The following is a 5,615-nucleotide window of genomic DNA, read 5'->3' on the forward strand; positions in this document are numbered from 1 at the left end:
AAGGGTAACCAAAATGGTTTAGTAATGAGGGTGAGGAAAGGATGACATAATTTAATAGTGTTCAATATTCTGCATTCTAGCTTAAAATTAACGCTTTACTGTCAAGTCTTGTTTCTGTGTGATAAAAATGCATTATTAAGTTTGTTGCATTTGCAGAGAGATTCATTAACATCTGTCATTATCTGTTTGTGTCCTGTTTTATTAAGTCATTTATTTACCCCACATAACACGGCAAAACATTCACAGGGCTTCACAACTTGTGGGTCGGATGGGCTGGATTTGTCCAGGGCCAAATTTTAATTCCAGTCCAGCCCTGGATGCAATGGAGATTTATTGCTCTGGTAGTGACATTTTGTCACTCATTGTGCTTGTTTATTAGCTCCTCCATGGGGAGCAGTATTGGCATCTGTCAGTGTATATTTTGTTAGCATCTCATAACTAAGAAAGTATATTGGTAAATAAATAAATACCAGCAACAGTAACCATTTAACTGTGATAACTGAGACAACAGGAGAAGCAAAATGTAAATATCGTGTCCTTTCATTTTTTTCTTTGTACATTTTTGCAGGAGCCATCCAGGTGAAAACTTAGTGTACTGCCTTCCGTGCTGCAAACCTCAATATGACATCTCTGATCATCTAAAGAGATCTTGTATGACAGACGATGGACCTGAGGAAATAGAGAAAGAAAAGATGAGGGCTGTAGAATCTCACAAGAAGTGGGTAATGGAAGGAAAAGTTTTGAACTTTACAGAGGTTATTGGACATTTGCAAAAGGACTTTAAAAAAAAAAAAAGGGATTTTTCATAGTGGGTCAACCACAATCAGAGCAAGCTCGGTTACAGGAGCGGCAAGTTACACGACCATATGTGACCCTGGACCACAAAATCATTCTTAAGTCATGGGGGTATATTTGTAGCAATAGGCAAAAATACATCGTATGGGTCAAAATTATTGATTTTTATTTTATGCCAAAAATCATTAGGACATTAAGTAAAGATCATGCTTCATGAAAATATTTTGTAAATTTCCTACTGTAAATATATCAAAACTTAATTTTTCATTAGTAATATGCATTGCTAAGAACTTCATTTGGACAACTTTAAAGCAGATTTTCTCAATATTTAGATTAAGTTTTAGAATATTTAGAATATTTTGCACCCTCAGATTCCAGATTTTAAAATAGTTGTATCTCGGCCAAACATTGTCCTATCCTAGCAAACCACACATCAATGGAAAGCTTATTTATTCAGCTTTCAGATGCTGACCAGATCTCAATTTCGAAAAATTGACCCTTATGACTGGTTTTGTGGTCCAGGGTCACATATGGTTTCTTGCCGATTTGTATTTCAGAACTGCTCATAAACATTTTTATATAGGCCATCATCCTTCAGTTATCATAATATTGAATATATTGTAGTTGTGTGTTTTCATCACTATTTGTGCACTGGCTTGCATTTTTTATCACAATATCATATTAGGTTACAGCAACTCACCCTTGTGAGGGAAGAGATGGTGGACATAGTCAGCAGACTTCACAAAAACAAAGTGGTGTCATCCAGTAGGAAAACATCCGTCCGTCACTACTGCGTGGCCACGATGATCCTGCGACACCAGCAAAGCGCCAAATCTGTGATTGATTTCACGATAATGCTCAGTCCGCAGCGTACATCTGTATTTCTGTACATTATGAGATTTGAAGCTGCAGATAAATCTCAAACACACCCAGTAAGTGGTCATACTTAGACCTCCCGTTTCATACACAGTGCATATAATTAATGACCTCTTCACCAGATCAAAAGGTTGCTTTGACTTACTTTATTACAGGTGGAGCAGTGGATTGCTAGGGAAGAAGTGAGTGATGGGTCCTGTATTCACCTCACTCCCAAAAGTGCTCTGGAACAACTCAGCTTCACGCTAAGCAGGGAAGAAGAAGTAGTAAGTCAATAGTTATACACAAAACAGTGTTCAAATACCCAGCATCTCTGAAATGATTAGAAAGTAATCTTTAACCCCCCCCCCCCAAACAGTATTTTAATGTGTACTTTACAATGATCCACACTGACTACTTACACAAACAAGCCCAGGAAACGGACGACAAAGGCAAGTTTTTCCTTTCTGCATCTGGGGCACCACTGGCCAATCCTATGGCAGATGTTTAACGGCTTTTCCAAATGTAAGTATTTTGTCACTGACATACATAAACAGCTGACTGTTCATTTCACGTCTCTCATACATGTTGCTATTGCACACAGTTATAAACACCTGCAGAAACAGGTGCAGGAGCTCCATACTTGTGGTGAAAGCAGTACTGTAACATTTATCTTTTTGTAAACCCAGCGAATCTATAAATGTTTGGGACATCATGCAAATAACTGAGCCTTTTCTTTTGTTTCCAGCACATCTATCCAGGCCATATGTGCATCAGTGTTTAAACTAAGATACTGGGATGCCTTTAGGGACAAATTCCCCGTTACAGTAAATGGGAATGCTCCCACCAAGCAACAGGCAAAAGAGGCGGGGTTTGAAAACTATCGTAGTTATTACCACAAATGGAGGGATGTTCAGTACCAGCTCCGTCTCAGGTATGTGCTGGGTAAGTTCTTGAATTAATTTATCTAGTTTTTCTTGCACTGCATCATGGCATGCGATGGATATTTGGTCTTGTAGGCTGCTTTAGGTTACAATGCGCTTTCTCTTTGACAGATCAGTCAGTGGATAGGAAGGGTACCAAACCTCAGGAGTCTAAAATCATCGATGCACAGGTTGACTGGACCACCAATAAGCCAACAGTGGCTGACGTGCAACAAGCTCGGGCCCCTCCAGTCTCTACCGGACACAGCATCAAAAATGACATGTCCATCATCAAGTCTATCATAGATCAGAAGTGGAAAGGGCTGGCTATCAAGCAGTTTGAAATAAAAGGCAAAGGTACTTAATAGTAAAAGCGGGTTCTGAATGTAAACACAAATAAGGGTCTCTGCACAAAGGTAATGACATTTTCTTGCCTGAAAATACCATATCTCCAGTGTCTGCTCTTATCTCCACAGGAGTGATCACAACTATGCCTTTTTCCAAAAACGACATCATCTGCAACTACCATGGCACTGTCATCTCTAAAAGGGAGGGAGACGAGAAGATGGCTGCTCTGGCTCCTGGGGAACACTCATACATTTTTTTAGGGGAAAGGGGGGGGAGCCCCTGTGCATTGATGCACAACAGTTCCCTTGTAGCTGTCACCAGGACAAAGACTGCTTCGGAAGAAGAATAAACCACTTAAGACAATTTTTTTAATGTGCATGCCCAGAGGTTCACAATGACTCTACCTAGTGGGCCTGCTGAAACCCTTTTATTCCTTGCCACAAGAGACATTAAACTAAACTAAGAAATATTATATGATTACGGAGTGACAAGGAAATAATTTCAAGCAGAAGGAGCAGATCTGGACTGGCTTGATGACTGAACTGTCTGAACTGGTCCCTCCTAAGCTAGTTGTGAAAGTTCAGACTTTTTTTATTGCCATGGACAGTTGTTAAAATGTTTTGTTGTTTGCTGATTTGCTAATCACTTTGTTAATTTATTTATTCATTTATTTGTATTTGTTTACTTATTATTGTTTTCTTTGCATGCAATATTTACGTATATGATGTTTACATCATGTTAATCTAAGTGTTTTATTTATTTTATTTTTTAAATTTTGTATTCTTATTCTTGTTCATTTTTTTTATTATTATTATTAGTAGTAGTAGTAGTAGTATTATTGTCGTTAAAATTCATATACTTTGAAGTCGTCAAATAGAGACCACAAACTTAACATATTATGCCAATTTTTGCTTTGCTAATCCCTTTATTACTCTTTTATTTTTTTTATTTATTTTTCTGATTTAGCATGTAAGATTTGCTCATAACATTTATAACATGAATTTTTTTTTTTTTTGTTCTCATCCTTTTTATTATTATTATTATTATTAGTAGTAGTAGTAGTAGTAGTATTGTTGTTGTTCTGGATATTTTTTTAAATAAATATTTGTTAAACAAGTGTGCTTTTCTCAGGAGTCTTTACTTTGACAGTTTCATGAAACCTAGATTGTCCCTCTTCTTTTAGTCACCTTGGGAGCTGCTTCTTGTTCAGGTTTTTTATCCCATTCCTTGAAACTTCACGTGTGCAGAAGACCTTGTGCATTTCTAAACAACGCTATTTTAGGATAAGATAAGCAGTGCTGAGTAGTAATTGATTACATGTAAACTAGATTAAGTAATACACTTCCAAAAATTAAGCACTTGTAATTAGATTATAAATGCTCACAATTACAAAAAAAAAACCTCTTTGAAAATCTTTAGCCCACAGTTACTTATTAATTGGTTTAGTGATTGCAAATTTTAATCACAATATTGCAATAACGTGTTCATAACTGATAGATTCATAGCCTGGAAATTGTACCAATGCAACAAACTTGACAGCCAACTGTATGTTAATCTGTGCAGTTTTAACTGTACAACAGGGCTGAAATTCCACTAATGTGATGCTTGGAGGATCACAACGCCAGTACCAGGCTCTCCAGGAGAGGGCGCTTTTGTGAAAGGGATGCTTTGGGGCGAGACAGGGGGATGAAGACTGGAGAGAATCATACACTGGTTCAAATCTGCAGCCAAATGAGGCCAGAGTTGATTCTGTATGTGCCCGACTGTGTATTTTGGATGCATTTTTACAGTTTACAGCACGTCTAAGTCATCCATTAAAGATGTTCAATGCATTTCTTGTGTGCGTGTCTGCCTGCTGCTGCCTGCCTTGAAGTCAGAATTAGCTTTATTGCCAAGTATGTTTAATAAATTGTGTTTTGTATTTGTGCTGCCTTTGTACAGTTCACATTCAAAATAAAGCAGAACACACACACACACGCACACACAGTAATCATGGTGACACCCCGTCCCACCTTCCCTACTCATACAAGCACACAAAATTTATTAAGACTCAAATGTCATGTTTATTGATGTCCTGACTGTTATTAAGAATCAGAATCAGAATCAAGAGCTTTATTGCCAAGTGTGTTTACACACAAGGAATTTGTCTTGGTTTAGGAGCTTCCAGTACAGAAACTATTAACATAGTGCAGACATACATATAATCAAGGTAATAAAAACACTGATAATAGAGAGAATAGACACTAAATTATAAATAACAATAGTAACAAAAATATAGAGAAAAAGAAAATGCCCATAGACAGAACTGTGAATGTGCATATGTGCCATTTACAGATGAAGGTTTGATAACTTATTTACAGAGATAACAGTCAGTGTTATCTATGCAGAAAAAAGTACACAAATATGCTACAAAAAACAAACAACAAATATAAACAGATGCTAAAACGTAAAGGATTATGTTTTTAAGGTTTGTTTTTATTAAGAGAACGCTTGAGTTGATAGCCTGTCAGTTATTCTTTAAACAACTAAAATAAATAATACATACGAGTTTCCTCTAATTTTTTTCCTTGTGATTGACTTTCATGTCCGTGTCTGTTCCGACAATATTTCGCCTAATTCGTTAAGTCATTGTGTAAGCAGACTCTTAAATCAAATAAAGCTATTTCATAGGCGGGGGGGGGGGGGGTTCCGGGA

This window comes from Sinocyclocheilus grahami, unplaced genomic scaffold (assembly GCF_001515645.1).
Source record: "Sinocyclocheilus grahami isolate Dianchi unplaced genomic scaffold, SAMN03320097.WGS_v1.1 scaffold872.1, whole genome shotgun sequence".
In the NCBI taxonomy this organism is placed as follows: Eukaryota; Metazoa; Chordata; class Actinopteri; order Cypriniformes; family Cyprinidae; genus Sinocyclocheilus; species Sinocyclocheilus grahami.